The sequence below is a fragment of the Heptranchias perlo genome, chromosome 1, assembly GCF_035084215.1.
Source record: "Heptranchias perlo isolate sHepPer1 chromosome 1, sHepPer1.hap1, whole genome shotgun sequence".
Taxonomy (NCBI): Eukaryota; Metazoa; Chordata; class Chondrichthyes; order Hexanchiformes; family Hexanchidae; genus Heptranchias; species Heptranchias perlo.
Window position 1 is genome coordinate 63,360,461 of NC_090325.1, and position 20,829 is coordinate 63,381,289.

Sequence of the window (20,829 nt, forward strand, 5' to 3'; positions counted from 1 at the left end):
AGAGTTTGGATAAGGCTCAAAATTGGCTGAAATTCAACATCTGAAATGCAATCTACCCCTGCCAGTTTATGAATGCTGGATCAATGGTGGTTTAAATAAAACCTACCTTGGGAATTGGCTTCATGTCAGTGTCAATTTATGATGTGGAGATGCCGGTGATGGACTGGGGTTGACAATTGTAAACAATTTTACAACACCAAGTTATAGTCCAGCAATTTTATTTTAAATTCACAAGCTTGTGAATTTAAAATAAAATTGCTGGACTATAACTTGGTGTTGTAAAATTGTTTACAAGTGTCAATTTAGATAGACATCAATAAAACCTGCTGGTGGTAGACTCACTGTTATATCTATAAATACAGGGTAGTTCCCTCAATAATGTGTCCTTATTCTAAACCTCAAAATCTTCCACTGCAAAATTGCTAGTTCAGCTTCCTATGCAAGTCATTTTTATGGTCCTGGTCCCACACAAAATTGGATTGCAACAACCCATCTCATTTCACTTAGACAGGAAACTGTGTCAGTTTGAGCTGAAGTTAAGCTTAGTTCTCAGTGGTGGAAAAAATGGTGTTCCAAAGTAGTGCATTACATAGCGCCCCAGATTATCATCTATTTCATGTTTGTTAGGTTCTGTAATTGATGCTGAATTTACAAAAACATTTTGTTAGTGATATATACTCAATAAATTATTTTATGGTGTGTTATGTTGCTTTAATATTAATTTAAGCCTATTAAGCTTATTTGCTCTATCCAAGCCATCATCCACTTAGATTGCTGTTGCCATTAATGTCAATGTGATGGTAGACATTCCACAATTAACCTTGAAAACAATGCGAGTAAGCTGCTGAATTTAATGATCTGTGCAGCCTTGCACTAAAAAAAAGTTAAGACATCATGCAGTTAGATGACAGCTGAAATGGTTTCAAAATGAACATTTAAAAACAAGCACAGCGATCAGATATGCAGTATTTAGCAAAGTTTGATAGTTCATTGGTCATAGTTTAGTATCAAGCCTTAATAAAGAGTAGGAAGACACAAACAGCCAATTCCAGCGACAAAAATGGTAAATAGTCAGAAAAGTGATAATGAAAGCAACAACAGTTGTGCATAGCCTCTCTGTGTAATAAGACCATATAGGGTCTAAATTCAAAATCATTGTGCCCATTTTTCAGGTGGGAAACAGGTGTAATGATGATGAATTTAGCAGTGCGAGGGCCCACACTTGATTTGTGTATGCACTCGGGCCACTGCTAAATTTTGTGCTGAGTTTTTTTTTTAGGCGGCCCTAGCAGCCACCTGTAAGGAGCACAACATTGATTTAATATTAAAACCAGGGTCCTGCACCTGAATAAGGACCCGTTTCTAAATTTGGATATGATTGGGGCCTGATTCGCTAGGTCTTAACATAAGAACATAAGAAATAGGAGCAGGAGTAGGCCAATCGGCCCCTCGAGCCTGCTCCGCCATTCAATAAGATCATGGCTGATCTGATCCTAACCTCAAATCTAAATTCATGTCCAATTTCATGCCCGCTCCCCGTAACCCCTAATTCCCTTTACTTCTAGGAAACTGTCTATTTCTGTTTTAAATTTATTTAATGATGTAGCTTCCACAGCTTCCTGGGACAGCAAATTCCACAGACCTACCACCCTCTGAGTGAAGAAGTTTCTCCTCATCTCAGTTTTGAAAGAGCAGCCCCTTATTCTAAGATTATGCCCCCTAGTTCTAGTTTCACCCATCCTTGGGAACATCCTTACCGCATCCACCCGATCAAGCCCCTTCACAATCTTATATGTTTCAATAAGATCGCCTCTCATTCTTCTGAACTCCAATGAGTAGAGTCCCAATCTACTCAACCTCTCCTCATATGTCCGCCCCCTCATCCCCAGGATTAACCGAGTGAACCTTCTTTGTACTGCCTCGAGAGCAAGAATGTCTTTTCTTAAGTATGGAGACCAAAACTGTATGCAGTATTCCAGGTGCGGTCTCACCAATACCTTATATAACAGCAGCAATACCTCCCTGTTTTTATTTTCTATCCCCCTAGCAATAAAAGCCAACATTCCGTTGGCCTTCTTGATCACCTGCTGCACCTGCAAACTAACTTTTTGATTTTTTGATTTTCTTGCACTAGGACCCCCAGATCCCTTTGTACTGCAGTACTTTCCAGTTTCTCGCCATTAAGATAATAACTTGCTCTCCGATTTTTCCTGCCAAACTGCCAAACCTTGACCAAGAAGTCATTGCCTTAACGGGAAGCTTGCTTCAAAAGCCTATTTAAAGGGATACTCGCCTCCATTAAGGTAAGTCTCTGTTTGGACTTGATCGGGTGCTTGAGAATGTTTTGGTGATTTTTTATGGTATTTTTGGCCACTGTTTCGCTGAGCTGAACTCAGAGAGTGATTTTCGGGAGATCCTACATTCTTTCAAAGAATTTCCTTCCCAACGTTGTTGGACCATGGGTATTCTGTTTGGTCTGTCTTTGGGGCTGCAACACGAGGAGCAGAGGTGGTGGCAGCAGCAGCAGTGAAGGAAGCAGAGAGCTGCACAAGCTGCCAGAAGAAGGTGAAGGAGGGAAGGGCAGATGAGGCCTTACACCAGGGGTACAGGAACCGGATTTCCTACCTTAACATTACAGAGGAGCAGTATGTCAGATGGCTCTGGTTCTCCAGGGAAGCAGTGACTGAGCTCTGCCACCTGCTTAACCAAGAATTGCAGCTCAACAGCAGGACATAGCCACAGGCAATGCTGTGGAAGGTCACTGTGGCCCTGGGGCTCCTTCCAACATCCAGCAGGTAGTAACATTCAGTAACAGCTCTCAGTTTGCTGTGCACACTTCAATCAAGTTCACAGATGCACTGCTTGCTAGACACCAGGAATTCATCACCTTCCCAACAGAGGCTGCCAAGTGGAAGGAGTGAGTGGTAGGCTTTGCAAGAATTGCTAAGTTTCCTCAGGTGGGGTTATCAATTGCACCCACATAGCCTGCGAGCTTGTGCTCAGTGTGGATCTCTCTGCTCTAACCTCTAAACTACACGAGGTGCCATCTTCTGGAGGGCCGTCCTCCTCTTCCTATGTTCCCGCTGTGCGCTCTCGAGTTTCAGGATCTGAAATGGAAGAGAGGGACAAGGGTTATCAGTCAGTGGCAAGGATAAGCAGAGAGTGGTTTAGGCAATAAGTGGTTGCAGAAAGCAGCAGGCCTTTGTCATACATAGTGTGTGAGTGTGAGATTTCATTGAGAAGGGAAAGAGGGTGAGATAGCCTGCGGGACTTGCCCTCCAGCCTCTCCAGTCGCACCCTCTGTTCACAATGTCCATGGTGGTCTCTTCCAGAGAGAACAGGACAGATCTAATTAGAGAAGGATATTAGAGCCATAGAAAAGGTAGAGCAAAGATTCACTAGGATGATAATAGGAATAAGAGGTTATAATTATGAAAAAGGACTCAACATTTGTGCTTTTTTTCATTGGAACAGAGTGTGTTAAGTGTGGACCGAATAAAGTTTTTCAAAATTGCTAAATTGGTAACAAAGGGGCTTAAACTCAGGGTTATTACTAGTATTTAAAAAGGAAGAATATAATACAACAGGGGAGATGGAATTAAAGTAGAAAGCTCCAGCAGAAGAGCTAGCCTTGGTATAGAAGCAGTGGGCTGAATGGCCTCCCTCTGCTGTTATTCCTATCAAAAAGTCTTTCTCCACATTGTCTGCACTATTACTTCAACCCCCATTGAAGCCAATCCTTTGCTGAACTATTACCTTATTCAGCACCATCAGGAAGAAACTCTCTTGTCAAAGGTCAAATAAAATGACACCAATTTATTGCCCTAATTAGCGTTATGTGGGCAAGGTTAGTGTACTTTTGGCCCAGTGCTTTCCTTTTATGCTTGTGTACTGAGTACACCTTCAAAGATCTAATCAGTGACTTCTTCTAAGTGGTTCCTGAGTGGAAGAAATAAGTGTGGTGATTGGCTCCTGGATCTCAGTGAGAGTTGGGCAATCCTTCAATATGTTCAGAGATCTGTGTGGGAGCGGCAGTGAGGTCAGTGAAGCCCTACCACAAGGTTCATTCAATCCAATTTCCCAGCATATTGAAGCTGGAAGAAATAGGTTGTTGTAGATTGGAGCTCAATGTTTCTATAGCAACAGTCTGAGCATTTGTGAGAGGCTCTTTGACTGGGCTTAGGACATCTGTCACCGGGGACTGTACTACACATGCCCTTGGATAAGCCACACACACCATGATGCACAACAGTGCTGAAAAGTCTTCCTGCATCACGGCACAATACAGCTAGGGGACTCCTCCACACTTCTAGCCAAACCTTGCAGGGTGTTTTGTCAGGCTCAGACAACTTGAGTAGACAATCTTCTTTTATAAACAGACCCTGTGAAGTCAGAATTCAAGGCCTCTGCTGAGGAATGATGTGAGATGGCCTTCTGAATAGTGGGTTCCACCTCCTCTGTTGCTACCTTCAATTGGTTCTCTCTACCCATGCTCAGTGCTTCACCTGGTGCACTCTTTTTAAACACATTATCCAAGGCCCCATTGTAGATGCATCTGTGCTGGTGCTTGCGACAGATGGAGTGAGTGACACAGGTTGCTGTAATGTGCTTACTTCTTGGGTGGTCCTGGGAGCTGCAGCTGTTTCTTGTAGACTACCTAGAGAAACAGGTGAGGAAGCAATGTTACAATGTTATCTGAAAGATACCTTTTCAAATAGTACTTACATAGCAATTTATTGTGTGTCATGCTGTTGTACTGAAGTGTAAATGAGTGAACAGGGAGCACAAACATAAAAAAGAAACATGGTACTAGCTCACTACTAGGATGGTGCTACCGTCATCTTGAAAGTCTCTGACTTCATCTTCCCCCATACCCTCTATGTGCTCTGAGCTTGGGATTTCCAGTGTGACTTTCTCAAAAGCTGTCAGTGGCCCTCCTGTTGTGTGGGCCTGTTGGGTAGTCATACTTTTGCAGGCCTCTTGAGGTCTACCACCTTCTTCCTCATTTGGACCTTTGTCCTGTGCTGGAAACTGCAGTTACTCTGATGGTGACCTCCTCTCAGGCATTTTGCGCAGCTCTCCTCTGGGGAAGGTGTCTTGGAGTCCCAAAAAGGGCAGCATTCCTTCTACTCACCTCATGCAGTGGGACCTCTACTGCAGCACCAAAAAATCTTGTCATTCTTTAGTCACTGCACTCTATTGTTGCCTTTGGTAAATCTTTCCAACAGTTCCAAATCATGTTGTCAATTATGGTTGAAACCCACCAATTTTCTCATTTCTGGCTCTGCTTGAAAGACTCTTGCAGATCTTTAAATACCTGCAGCAGAACTTCCAAATTCCAGCCACATGCATGCACGATCCCTGGCTTTGCCCACACTGTGGACCAAACATCGCCCTGAATGTATTAGCTGGGGGTAACCTGGAGGTTCAGCCAATACAGATGTGTGAAGCGGTTGGGCGACAATCCCACTTTAATCTGTTCCCATCCCACTATCACTACCATTGGAAATTTTACCCTATTAAATGTTAGGTTTTAAGTAAGAAAATGTTTGACTTCATGCTCTTCCTTGAATGAGAGCCGTGTAGTAATGCTGAGGCACACATGGGTGAAAGGCCATGCTGAATACCAACCTGCAACTTATAATGTCAGATTACAAGCTGCAAAACTTGTTTTATTATTATTCTCTGTCGTGTCCTGTTACATAATGATTCCACACGACTGCACAAGATTTTGGGTAAAAGGCAAAGCAAAACTGTGATTATTCCCTTGGCACGGTTCCTTTGGCACACCTTGATAATGAGGCCCAAGCCCAACACCACCGGCACTGACACTGTGCAGGTACGACACGCGCCGATACACAAACAGTGTGTCCTCTTCGGATAAAGCAAGGTCAAGCTATTTGTATCATTTACTGGTGCTCTGAATGTGTCTGTCATGCTGCACTGGGAGCATCAGGGTTGCACTGTTGGTTTGGCAGTAGCCAGATGAAGGACTTCACGATGTTAATTCACTTAAATGGATGGAAAATGAGGCAGGAACCCGCTAGGCGTGCGATCGTCCCTTCCTAAGTTTCCTCTACGCGTTGTGTTCAGGCGATGTTTTGCACCGAAGTGCACAAGACATTTGTTCATCTGGCACGTAGATTATTCCAGGGACATTTTAGCTTTGTGAAGTGTCTTAATGCTGTCAGTAGCTTGTGTCAGTCGACAGGAGCCCAGGTCAGGAGATTTTCCTGTTTCTGTAGTCTGAAAATTATGCTTTCATAGTTTTGAATGAAGAGATAGGTTGGAGTATTTTGTGTGTTCTAGGCACTCATTTGTAGGAAGGATATTAGAACCATGAAAAGATTCACTAGAATGATAACCAGGAATTAGAGTCTATAGTTATGAACAGAGGCCCAAAAAATTGGGATTTTCTTTCACTGGAACAGGAAGGGTTAAGGGAGATCTAGAATCATGGACTGTCACAGTACAGAAACAGGTGATCACATCTGGGCCAGTGATTTTTTTCACGAGCCACCCAGTCTAATCTCACTTTTGTTTTCGCTCCCCATACCCATGAGGGTAAATAGCTAAAGATTTTTTTCCATTAGTTGCTGAATCATTATCTCCAGAAGAATAAAGGGGGAAGTTAGAAGAATATTTTTTCACAAAGAGGATTATTAGAACATGGGATGCTTTACCACAAGTGGCTATTGGGACAAAGGCTATAACAACATTTAAAAAGGAATTGGATTTGATAAGGAAGAATATACAAAAGACCCACAGGGAAAGGACATGGAAATAGAATACAGTAAATAGCTTCAGGGCTCAATGGGCAAATGGACTCCTTCTAACCTATAGTTCCTATGACTCTAAGGGGTAATTTTTACCTTCATCACTTGGGCAGTAAACTAGCAGAATGGATCGGCTGGCTGTTATAGAGCTCGTCTGATGTTCATCCTGTTGATTTCAGTGGGATAGAAATCGGGCAAGTTCTATGATGAACAGGCAGTCCTCTCCATCACATTAACGCCCAAGTAGTGAAGTTAAAATAACCCGTTATAAGTTAGGAAAATAGTTGAATGGTTCAACTTCCCTATTCTCAAGAAAGTTTTGAGGCGTGCAGAAGTGAAAATAATTCCCTGTGGGAATATTGTTTCGAACAAACCCATTTTCTTTCTAAGTGCCCAGATGGTGTAAAGTGAAAGGCAGTTCAAATAATAGCATGCTATAAAATGAACATCAAAAACAAAGTTCCATCTAATGTTATCCAATATTTCTCTTTATTTTTGTAAATAAGGTGATTAGTTACAGATCCATGAATGTTTCTCTTTGGCATAAATTCAATGCTGTGAAAAGCCACTTGAGTGTATCTTGATCAAATCTGCCATACACATCTAGGATATCGGCTGCTTTTTATCTATGGAAGTCAATTAAACTACTGAACATTTTCCAAACTTGGCATAATGCTCAGCTGTTCTGCAGCCTTTGCCTTCCCCTGTGAATCTGACCCAGTTTCCAATCTCCAACCTTCTTGATCCTACTGGACTCCTCACTCTGAACTCTTGCTTTCTCTCAATCTTTTCAGCATGGATCTTCCCTCCACTACTCCCCAAATCCTCAGGCCATTTCTGCCTCTTCGCCAAGATAGGGTGGTAATAGTAGGGGACTTTAACTTTCCCAACATTGACTGGGACAGCCATAGCATTAGGGGCTTGGATGGAGAGAAATTTGTTGAGTGTATTCAGGAGGAATTTCTCATTCAGTATGTGGATGGCCCGACTAGAGAGGGGGCAAAACTTGACCTCCTCTTGGGAAATAAGGAAGGGCAGGTGACAGAAGTGTTAGTGAGGGATCACTTTGGGACCAGTGATCATAATTCCATTAGTTTTAAGATAGCTATGGAGAAGGATAGGTCTGGCCCAAAAGTTAAAATTCTAAATTGGGGAAAGGCCAATTTTGATGGTATTAGACAGGAACTTTCAGAAGTTGATTGGGAGAGTCTGTTGGCAGGCAAAGGGACGTCTGGTAAGTGGGAGGCTTTCAAAAGTGTGTTAACCAGGGTTCAGGGTAAGCACATTCCTTATAAAGTGAAGGGCAAGGCTGGTAGAAGTAGGGAACCTTGGATGACTCGGGAGATTGAGGCACTAGTCAAAAATAAGAAGGAGGCATATGACATGCATAGGCAGCTGGGATCAAGTGGATCCCTTGAAGAGTATAGAGATTGCCGGAGTAGAGTTAAGAGAGAAATCAGGAGGGCAAAAAGGGGATATGAGATTGCTTTGGCAGATCAGGCAAAGGTGAATCCAAAGAGCTTCTACAAATACATAAAGGGCAAAAGGGTAACTAGGGAGAGAGTAGGGCCTCTTAAGGATCAACAAGGTCATCTATGTGCGGAACCACAAGAGATGGGTGAGATCCTGAATGAATATTTCACATCGGTATTTACGGTTGAGAAAGGCATGGATGTTAGGGAACTTGGGGAAATAAATAGTGATGTCTTGAGGAGTGTACATATTACAGAGAGGGAGGTGCTGGAAGTCTTAACGCGCATCAAGGTAGATAAATCTCCGGGACCTGATGAAATGTATCCCAGGACGTTATGGGAGGTTAGGGAGGAAATTGCGGGTCCCCTAGCAGAGATATTTGAATCATCCACCGCTACAGGTGAGGTGCCTGAAGATTGGAGGGTAGCAAATGTTGTGCCTTTGTTTAAGAAGGGCGGCAGGGAAAAGCCTGGGAACTACAGACCAGTGAGCCTGACATCTGTAGTGGGTAAGTTGTTAGAGGGTATTCTGAGGGACAGGATCTACAGGCATTTGGAGAGGCAGGGACTAATTAGGAACAGTCAGCATGGTTTTGTGAGAGGAAAATCATGTCTCACGAATTTGATTGAGTTTTTTGAAGGGGTAACCAAGAAGATAGATGAGGGCTGTGCAGTAGACGTGGTCTACATGGACTTCAGCAAAGCATTTGACAAGGTACCGCATGGTAGGTTGTTACATAAGGTTAAATCTCATGGGATCCAAGGTGAGGTAGCCAATTGGATACAAAATTGGCTTGACGACAGAAGACAGAGGGTGGTTGTCGAGGGTTGTTTTTCAAACTGGATGCCTGTGTCCAGCGGTGTGCCTCAGGGATCGGTGCTGGGTCCGCTGTTATTTGTTATTTATATTAATGATTTGGATGAGAATTTAGGAGGCATGGTTAGTAAGTTTGCAGATGACACCAAGATTGGTGGCATTGTGGACAGTGAAGAAGGTTATCTAGGATTGCAACGGGATCTTGATAAATTGGGCCAGTGGGCCGATGAATGGCAGATGGAGTTTAATTTAGATAAATGTGAGGTGATGCATTTTGGTAGATCGAATCGGGCCAGGACCTACTCCGTTAATGGTAGGGCGTTGGGGAGAGTTATCGAACAAAGAGATCTAGGAGTACAGATTCATAGCTCCTTGAAAGTGGAGTCACAGGTGGATAGGGTGGTGAAGAAGGCATTCAGCATGCTTGGTTTCATTGGTCAGAACATTGAATGCAGGAGTTGGGATGTCTTGTTGAAGTTGTACAGGGCATTGGTGAGGCCACACTTGGAGTACTGTGTACAGTTCTGGTCACCCTATTATAGAAAGGATATTATTAAACTAGAAAGAGTGCAGAAAAGATTTACTAGGATGCTACCGGGACTTGATGGTTTGACTTACAGGGAGAGGTTAGACAGACTGGGACTTTATTCCCTGGAGAGTAGGAGGTTAAGGGGTGATCTTATAGAAGTCTATAAAATAATGAGGGGCATAGATAAGGTCGATAGTCAAAATCTTTTCCCAAAGGTAGGGGAGTCTATAACGAGGGAGCACAGATTTAAGGTGAGAGGGGAGAGATACAAAAGGATCCAGAGGGGCAATTTTTTCACTCAAAGGGTGGTGAGTGTCTGGAACGAGCTGCCAGAGGCAGTAGTAGAGGCGGGTACAATTTTGTCTTTTAAAAAGCATTTGGACAGTTACATGGGGAAGATGGGTATCGAGGGATATGGGCCAAGTGCAGGCAATTGGGACTAGCTTAGTGGTATAAACTGGGCGACATGGACATGTTGGGCCGAAGGGCCTGTTTCCATGTTGTAACTTCTATGATTCTATGATTCTATGATTCTATACACCAGCAGGACTTTTTCAGCAGACCTATTAGGGATAATGTTTACGATTTCAAACACCTGGCATGGAGTTCTGTCTGTTGGGAGTGCATACCAGGAATTCAGCTTCCAGCCCCGATGATTTTTCCTCAGCTGTGGTTGACAAGGCCTATGGCTGTGTCCGCCCAATTTCCTTTGCCTGCACACTTATCCCATTCCCCTCATCTCGCAACAATGATATGGTCTCTTTAGTCCCCACCTTCCACCCCACTAACATTTGCATTCATCAATCTTTCCTTCCATTTGTGCCATCCAGAACATGATCCTATCAACAAACACGCCTCCCCTTCCCTGTTTTCCGGAGGGATCATTCTCTCAGGATACCCTGGTTCACTCTTCCACTATTCGAACCTTCCCCTACTATTGCCCTTCTCCTAACACTTCCTCCCACACTATAAACCCAGGTCCAAAATACTGCTTGTAGTACGTGAGACAGCAATTTCTATGTACATCCTCCAACCTAGTATACTGTACCCACTGCTCATGGTGTGGCCTCCTCTGCAGTGAGACCAAACACAGATCGAGCTTTTGCTTTGCCAAACACCTCCATTTCATCCACAAGCATAATGCTGACCTCCCTGTTGCTTGTCACTTTAACTCCCCTTCCCATTCTCACTCTGCCCTTTCCGTCTTTGGCCTCTTACCAATCACACTCAACACAAGCATATGGAACACCTTTCTCCTGGGGACTCTGCGGCTTTTTGTTCTGAACATTGACTTTAGCAACTTCAGATCTTCTCGCTACGTCCTCCAATTTTTTTTAATATTCGTTCATGGAATGTGGGCGTTGCTGGCGAGGCCAGCATTTATTGCCCATCCCTAATTGCCCTTGAGAAGGTGGTGGTGATTTCTTCCAATTTCTTGGAAGTAGGGCCGTTGGGTCTGTCGACATCTGGGGTAAAGGGAGATAGATTGGCGTTTTGGATGTAGACCTATTGTCAGAATACAGTTCTGGTGGGGGCATTACACCCGGAGCATTAATCTGACTTTCCTCTTTACAGATGCTGCAGACCTGCTGTCAGTTTCCACTGTTTCAGATTTCTAGTGTTTGCAGTATTTTTCTTTTCTCCCATTTTTTTTTGTATAACCCTGGCCATGCTTTTCACTACCTTCTTTAGTTACTTTCCCAGCCTTTTGTTCTTTTAATGCCTTTATATTGCCTCACTGCAATAAGCTTTACATATCATCCATCAATTTTCATCTCTTTATAGCTTAAAAAAACATTACGGGGGTTGGCTCGTTCTTGACATCTACCTGCTCTCTCCCCCTCCCCCTTTGTTTTGCTCAGTCCTATTAAGAGGCTCTTTAATCTTTTAGCCTTCAGTTCTAATGAAGGGTCTAGACTCAAAACATTAACCTGATTTTTCTCTTTACAGATGCTGACAAACATGTTGTGTAATTTCAGCAGTTTCTGTTCTTCTAGTTGGTGTATTATTGTTGAACACTTTGGGCCCAATATTACCAGGGCGGTGGGTTCGCGGCGGAGGGGCGATTGGTGAAATCAGTCTGCCCCGAACGCTGAGCTGTGTGTCGGGCGGACTGCGCATGCACAGTAAGGTCTGTCAGCTGGAGGAGCTCTATTTAAAGGGGCAGTCCTCCACTGACTGATGCTGCAAGAAATAAGAAAAAATACACCATGGAGCAGCCCAGGGGGAAGGCTCCTCACAGGTTTAATGATGCCTCACTCCAGCTCTTATTGGATGGGGTGAGGAGGAGGGGGAGGACAGAGATCTTCCCTCCGGCGGACGGGAGGAAGCGGCCTGCCTCTGCCACCAAGAAGACCTGGCTCGAGGTGGCAGAGGAGGTCACCTGCTCCACCAATATATCGCCCACCTGCATACAGGTCAGCCAAAGTGAGTACACTTACTCATTCCCCTACACTCCATCTGCCACATCACCACCCCCACCCCACATCTCCTTCTGCACTGCCAACACTACTCTATCACATCACTCCTCACACCCACTCAAACCTCATCTGACCTGCACTTACTCACCTCGCCAGTACTCATCCCGCCACTACCACTCAACCCAATCCTCATACAACCTCATGGCTCTATCTCATACTCACCCTCTCATGCATCTCTTTCACAGTCAGCCTCACTCAACCTGCCACTACCTGTGCTACAGCCACAGGGCATGCATCACATATGTGCAGTAGACAGCAAAAGGCAAACGTGTCGTGAGCATGAAGGGGATGCACAAGGGTGTTTGAGGGTTTGTCATGGTTTTTACTTATATGGAATTTCTGATCAACTCACATAACATATTATATTGGCACCACTACTGCCACGTCTTTGCGAATCTTGTCTGGTTTGTGCAATAATGCCCTTTCCTGAGGATCACAATGAAGACCCACACCTGATGCCACCCATTGTGTCACTGCAGAGTGGGTGTAGGTGTATTTGCAGGGCTCTTTTGTGCAGATGACTGAGAGATGTCGGCGATGTCCCCGGTGGCACCCTGGAAGGATGCGGAGGAGAAGTTGTTGAGGGCAGTGGTGACGCTGACAGCGACAGGTAAGAAGATGGTGCTCGGGCCAGCCGGGAGCAGCTCGGCATGAAGGAGGCTGCAGATGTCTACGACTACATGTCGAGTGACTCTGAGCCTCTGTGTGCACTGCTGCTCAGAGAGGTCCAGGAAGCTGAGCCTCAGTCTGTGGACCCTGTGGCGAGGGTAGTGCCCTCTGCGACGCATCTCTCTCTGTGGTTGCCCCCCCTCCTGCTGTACAGGTGGATGTGTCACAGCACTGTGTTGTGGAGCTCCACGTGTCAGAGGTGGACGGCAAGGCTGGTGAGGCTGGTGATTCTGTTCGCCCTCCGAGGAGGTCATGACTGCAGCTACGGCGGCCCCCATCCGGAAGATGTACATTTGAGTGGGTCTGCAAGGTAGGTAAACGTGTCTGGACACCGGGGTAAGTGTGCAGGTTGGTGAATTTTCTTGTTAGGAGGAGGGTGGTTGAGGCCAAACTTTGTCCAAAGTGACAGAGTGGCCTCCTGCAATGAGTGAGGGTCTCCCCTCCCCCCCCCCCCCCCCCCACCCACCAGTATGGGAAACAGTCCCAGTTGTTTGTAAAATCCCAGCCCTCCTAAAATATCTCGTTAATCATGTCTGTAAACGACCTGAAATACCAAAATAAATAGCTTAAGTGGCACCCCGCCGGCTTTAATTGCCAGCGGGAGTCCCACATGCGGGGGCTGCGCGCGCATGTCAGCACGTCTGTGGGAAACCCGGAAGTGGGCAGGTTGGAGCCGGGCTCCCGACCCACCCCGGGAATCCCCGATTTTCGGATCCCCCCCCCCACCTGGAACGCACCTGATTGCGGGTGCTAAAATCATGCCCATTGTCTGTATTAAGCCAAGACAGATAACTTTGATTAAAGATACGCAACTGACACCTCTTTTTGTGCTGAAAAGCTAACATTGACCAGAAAGTTTACTATGTTTGTAATTTTCTGCCAAGTCATCTTTCACTCTCATGCTTTATTGGTAAGCAACACGTTTGGGACGACTGCTCGTCATTCTGTGAAAAGCCTCTTTACATGTCCCTCCATCCATGGTGCATCATCTGTTGTAACTGACACTATGTGATGCACGCCAGTGTCGTGTGTTCCACAAAATGAAGATGTCTTCTCCTCTTGTTCTGTCATGCAATGGAAATGGGAACATGTTTTCAATGAACTGCTGACCATTGAAAAAGTATACAACTGCACAAAGCTGAGCTGTGTCAGGAACATCAGTAGATTCATCACTTGGGAGGGCAGCTTATTCACACTTCCCTGGGTGTGACCGCAGCTGGTCACAACCTTTGCATTTTGAGTTGATGAACAGCAGTTGTTCGTGACAGAGGGAGCTGCTGAATTTCTGCAATGATAGATTCCTACATTTTCAAAGTGAATCAATTACAGCAATCATACATTCCTTTACAATTTCCATATCTATGAATTTTTTTTGTGCTTTGATAGTTTGAAGGATGACTATAATTCCCACTGTTTCTTTACGATTTGAGACATTTTTGCACGCATGAAACTCAGTAGCCCCAATTTTCCGATTCTGGGAAAACTGGGGTTGTGCATACCCATTCCACATGTAAGCAGCATTGTGATTGGCCTGGCCCAATTTAGGCCCCTCGTCTTAATTAAGATGGGCTCCCTGTGCATGGAAAATGTACATGGAGAGTCAGGCCTACAAGCAGGGTGCACGCTAATTGGTAAATCAGGCCAATTAGCAGCTATTATAGTGTTGTTGCTTAAAGTGGAGTTGAGGGGTGGTTTAAATGGGCTGAGCAGTTTATAGCCTACAATCATATCTGTGGGGAAGTCACTTAGCAGTGAGGCCTTGTGGGTCTTCAGGAAGGAGGCGAGGTAACAAGAGGATGATCCTATTTGGTGCAGAAGGCCACACACCTGTTGAGATTGCACAGTGAATAAATGAAGTCTCCCAGGTCCACTACACCTGGGAGCAAATGTGGAAAATGTTGAGTGGCATCAAAAGAGGTGCCAAGGTACATCTATCCATCTTAACATAAATATATCTTTCTTTATAGAAGGTGTGGCACCGATGTAAATACTTCTGTTTTGCTTGCTCGGAGATGAAGATATGAATGTACAGGACTGCAAAAGACCATTTTGGTCCATTTTTGTCCATCTAACCAGCCCCGAAGATCAAGAGGGAGTTAGCAATATGAAGGATCATACAAAGGGCAGATATTTGCTGGATGGCTGTAGGATGACTCCAAACTCACCATCACGGATGCCTTCTATGGATTCTCATCTGCATAGAGTAAGTGCTATCTCCTCAAAGGTAGTTGGGCGCTTCAGTACAGCTGGTCCACTTCGTATGCTGGTTCTCTCTGGGTAGTTGTGGCCAGTCTTGACCTGTAAGCAGAGCTCATTTATGAAGATGTTAACAAGTGGCAGTGTCGATATGCCCTGACCACTTCCTTCCCTGGCCCTGAGTACTCCCATTAGTTCACACAGTGGTTTTGCAGGCACGACTCTGTAGTTGACCTATCAAGAGCTCTGTGCATGAAACTAACGGCAGATAATCACCCTGAGGGTGGGTTAATGAGCAATGATATTAGGGCTAGCCATTTATGATGGAATGTAAACTTACCTTGGCACTTTTGATGCCACGGAACTTCTTTCTCATCTGCTGTCAAGTCTAGTGGACCTAAGAGAATGCGTTTAATCACCCTTGACTTCCTCTCAGGCAACATGGGGAGAGTGGTTTCCACTCAAAAGAGACCCACTCTCCTTCAGCACACTTGCTGAAAGGTCATCAAGACATCATTACTAAAAGTGAGAGTCTTTCCTAAGGCCACCATTGCACACATCTGCAGTATGTGTGCTGCACCTCTACATTCACTGAGCTGCAGCACTTCTCGACTTTGCTTTAAGGGCGAGTGACCAATTGTCCCGATTTTCTGACTTGCAGCCAACCAGCCCTCAGGACCTAATGCCCTGTATGCTTTTTCCATGTGCAGAGAGCCCATTCAAACTAAGGGTAGGGACCTTAATTGAAAAATCGGGCCAGACCAGCCCCTGATGCTGCTGCCACAGGCACGAGCAGCCCCGGTTTTGCTGGGATCAAAAAATTGGGGCTATCAATATCACTAACCAATAAGTGTCAATATAGACACCGGAGGAGATTGGGTGATGAAATAGGTTAGAACTTGATTCTTTCATCTATGGGTGCAAATCCAGCCCAGGCTAATAGTCTTTCTGTTTGCTTCACATGTCCTATTTGAGTTGAAGTCTCAGCTGAGCATGAATCTCTATCACATAATCACATCATAATTTAGCACAAAAGACTTGAAATGGTGAACAATGACGGCAACTATCATCTAGTGGCACTTTAATGTCACCTTGCAAATGATGCACATGAAAATCTTTCCCTTCCAATTTTCTGCCTCCCTTTGGAATTCATTTGTTACCTACCCAAGAAACCTCTATATATAAGATCATAAAGTCATCATTTTTGTGCATTAATCTGCTGCACCAGTGAGCTGCCCTTTGTTAAAGAAGTTTAACATTTGTAGGTCTAAAAGTGTAATTAATAAGGACAGTTGATCATGGTTGTTATAATTCCTAAGCAGAAAATAATGGTGTCTATTGATAGACTTAGGACTTTTACAATAGAAAGAAATATGTGCATGTATGTGAGATAGAAGTTTGATTGACAACATGGTTTGGTTACCTAGGGTAGATTTGTTTTGTTCAACATCATGCCATTCATGCTAGTGACATACTGATTGATATTCACACAGATCAGTGATTATAAGGGCCAAATTTCTTGACCTTTGCCCCCAGGGAACACCCATTTCCCAAAAGAAATAGCTAGGAAAAAGGGGCAGATACCAATTTCAGCAGGAGAAATTCATAGAGGTTACAACATGGAAACAAGCCATTCAGCCCAACCAGTCCATGTCAGTATTTACCCTCAACACAACCAAGTAATCCTAATCACATTTACCCACCCTGTTCTCATATCTTCACTTCATCCCATTTTCCTTCATCCACCTATCCAATCTAATCTTACAGTTGACACAGTTTCTGTCTCAACCAGTAACCTTGGAAGTGAATTCTACATCTTCACAATTCTCTGTGTAAAAAAGATTTTCCTGCCCTCTGTTCAAAATCTCTCACATTTAATCTTGTATCTGCGGCCATTCTTTCTTGACCCCTCAATTACTGGGAATAGTCTGCTTCCATCTATACTGCTCCATCCTTTCAGAATTCATAGAATCATAGAATCATAGAAGTTACAACATGGAAACAGGCCCTTCGGCCCAACATGTCCATGTCGCCCAGTTTATACCACTAAGCTAGTCCCAATTGCCTGCACTTGGCCCATATCCCTCGATACCCATCTTCCCCATGTAACTGTCCAAATGCTTTTTAAAAGACAAAATTGTACCCGCCTCTACTACTGCCTCTGGCAGCTCGTTCCAGACACTCACCACCCTTTTGTATCTCTCCCCTCTCACCTTAAATCTGTGCCCCCTCGTTATAGACTCCCCTACCTTTGGGAAAAGATTTTGACTATCGACCTTATCTATGCCCCTCATTATTTTATAGACTTCTATAAGATCACCCCTTAACCTCCTACTCTCCAGGGAATAAAGTCCCAGTCTGTCTAACCTCTCCCTGTAAGTCAAACCATCAAGTCCCGGTAGCATCCTAGTAAATCTTTTCTGCACTCTTTCTAGTTTAATAATATCCTTTCTATAATAGGGTGACCAGAACTGTACACAGTACTCCAAGTGTGGCCTCACCAATGCCCTGTACAACTTCAACAAGACATCCCAACTCCTGTATTCAATGTTCTGACCAATGAAACCAAGCATGCTGAATGCCTTCTTCACCACCCTATCCACCTGTGACTCCACTTTCAAGGAGCTATGAATCTGTACTCCTAGATCTCTTTGTTCGATAACTCTCCCCAACGCCCTACCATTAACGGAGTAGGTCCTGGCCCGATTCGATCTACCAAAATGCATCACCTCACATTTATCTAAATTAAACTCCATCTGCCATTCATCGGCCCACTGGCCCAATTTATCAAGATCCCGTTGCAATCCTAGATAACCTTCTTCACTGTCCACAATGCCACCAATCTTGGTGTCATCTGCAAACTTACTAACCATGCCTCCTAAATTCTCATCCAAATCATTAATATAAATAACAAATAACAGCGGACCCAGCACCGATCCCTGAGGCACACCGCTGGACACAGGCATCCAGTTTGAAAAACAACCCTCGACAACCACCCTCTGTCTTCTGTCGTCAAGCCAATTTTGTATCCAATTGGCTACCTCACCTTGGATCCCATGAGATTTAACCTTATGTAACAACCTACCATGCGGTACCTTGTCAAATGCTTTGCTGAAGTCCATGTAGACCACGTCTACTGCACAGCCCTCATCTATCTTCTTGGTTACCCCTTCAAAAAACTCAATCAAATTCGTGAGACATGATTTTCCTCTCACAAAACCATGCTGACTGTTCCTAATTAGTCCCTGCCTCTCCAAATGCCTGTAGATTCTGTCCCTCAGAATACCCTCTAACAACTTACCCACTACAGATGTCAGGCTCACTGGTCTGTAGTTCCCAGGCTTTTCCCTGCCGCCCTTCTTAAACAAAGGCACAACATTTGCTACCCTCCAATCTTCAGGCACCTCACCTGTAGCGGTGGATGATTCAAATATCTCTGCTAGGGGACCCGCAATTTCCTCCCTAACCTCCCATAACGTCCTGGGATACATTTCATCAGGTCCCGGAGATTTATCTACCTTGATGCGCGTTAAGACTTCCAGCACCTCCCTCTCTGTAATATGTACACTCCTCAAGACATCACTATTTATTTCCCCAAGTTCCCTAACATCCATGCCTTTCTCAACCGTAAATACCGATGTGAAATATTCATTCAGGATCTCACCCATCTCTTGTGGTTCCGCACATAGATGACCTTGTTGATCCTTAAGAGGCCCTACTCTCTCCCTAGTTACCCTTTTGCCCTTTATGTATTTGTAGAAGCTCTTTGGATTCACCTTTGCCTGATCTGCCAAAGCAATCTCATATCCCCTTTTTGCCCTCCTGATTTCTCTCTTAACTCTACTCCGGCAATCTCTATACTCTTCAAGGGATCCACTTGATCCCAGCTGCCTATGCATGTCATATGCCTCCTTCTTATTTTTGACTAGTGCCTCAATCTCCCGAGTCATCCAAGGTTCCCTACTTCTACCAGCCTTGCCCTTCACTTTATAAGGAATGTGCTTACACTGAACCCTGGTTAACACACTTTTGAAAGCCTCCCACTTACCAGACGTCCCTTTGCCTGCCAACAGACTCTCCCAATCAACTTCTGAAAGTTCCTGTCTAATACCATCAAAATTGGCCTTTCCCCAATTTAGAATTTTAACTTTTGGGCCAGACCTATCCTTCTCCATAGCTATCTTAAAACTAATGGAATTATGATCACTGGTCCCAAAGTGATCCCTCACTAACACTTCTGTCACCTGCCCTTCCTTATTTCCCAAGAGGAGGTCAAGTTTTGCCCCCTCTCTAGTCGGGCCATCCACATACTGAATGAGAAATTCCTCCTGAATACACTCAACAAATTTCTCTCCATCCAAGCCCCTATCATCTCACACCATAATCTGTATTGTTCTAATGACAAAAGACCCAATTTTTCAAGTCTTTCTTCATATTTGTATTTCTTCATTCTCAGGCACCATCCTAGTGAATCTGCCTTTTACCCTCTCTAAAGCCTCAATATCCTTCCTGGGTCCTATAAATGGGACAGGAAATAATGATACTCCTAGGCTTGGATAGGCACAGAGCACTTTGGATGTGCTGCTTCTGTTCATCGCCAGCAGAGGGACCAGGAAAATCAAGCATTGACGGTCGCAGTGGTGGGATCATTTGGTTCATGTACCTCACCAGTGATTACTGAAACAGCCTCATCTGGTAGAGGGACATAGGCGTCATTGAGATGGCCCAGAGAAGAAGTGGGCCATCATGTGGAACAGTGACAACTGTTTCAAGTATAGCCAACTCTAGGGACAGTTGGTGAAGGATCCCAATGGCATCTAACAACTGCTGCTGGTGAAAAATAGCAAAATTTGAGAACAAACTAAATCATAGCAAGATTCAGATATGAGATTTGGTAGATGAAATATTAAAATATAAATTGACACATAGGCAATATGCAATGTTGAAGTACTAATGTGGCGCCAAATAGAACAAGGTTATGGGCCCGTTTGCTGTGTTAATGATGATAGTTATGCTGCTAAGACCATGACAGGCACTTCCATTCCCCTCTCTCACTCTTACACTAACTTTCTGTCACTCATAAATAATTTTGTTCTGTTTTACATTGTTTCTTTCTGCTTCTTTCTCATTTTGCCTTTTATCTATTGCACTTTCTTCCTAACGTTCCAGCTTTTCTCTTATTGTGTTTAATTGTCCTTCAACCCATCCATAACTTTTACATTTTAGTTTTGATTCTGCATCTTCACTTCCTGTTTACTATTCCCCATAATTTTATTTTTCCTATTTGCTACCTTCATTTTCCATTCACTTTCTCATTTCTTTCCTACCTTTTTCTTGACTTGTTTGAACTTGTGCTTTTTTTCTAGGGGAAAAAAAAGAGAAACTTAACAGAGAATGTTTTTCTCTCGTCATTCAGTCTCCAAGCTCCCTCTTTATCCTGTCTCCAAATTTTGTCTTTATTCTGTTTACAAGTTCCCCTAAGATAGAGCTATGGTGGATATAATGCCCTTTTATGTGACACTGGTCTCTGCTTCCCATAGACTCAAAACAACTCAGCTTGCATGGGAGAAGAAAGACAGACTGAGAACAAAGAAAGTTAATCTGAGACGTGGAGACAAGGAGGAGGGCACAGATCAAACAATGAGAATAGAGGCCTGAGATTTCCAGTCTGAAGAAATCAGGAATGTCAGGCAGATATGGTTCATGGCCTGCCCTTTGGGTGTAGCACCAGTATAGTAAACGGGAGCAGCAGGGAGCACAGCCAATACCAGTGTGAGCAGTACTAGATTATAACACCAATGAACATTCAGGACTTCCTATGGTCTAGCTGTGTACCAGGCCAACATCATTAATGACACATTGGCATCTTGATTTCCTGTTGAATGAGGTG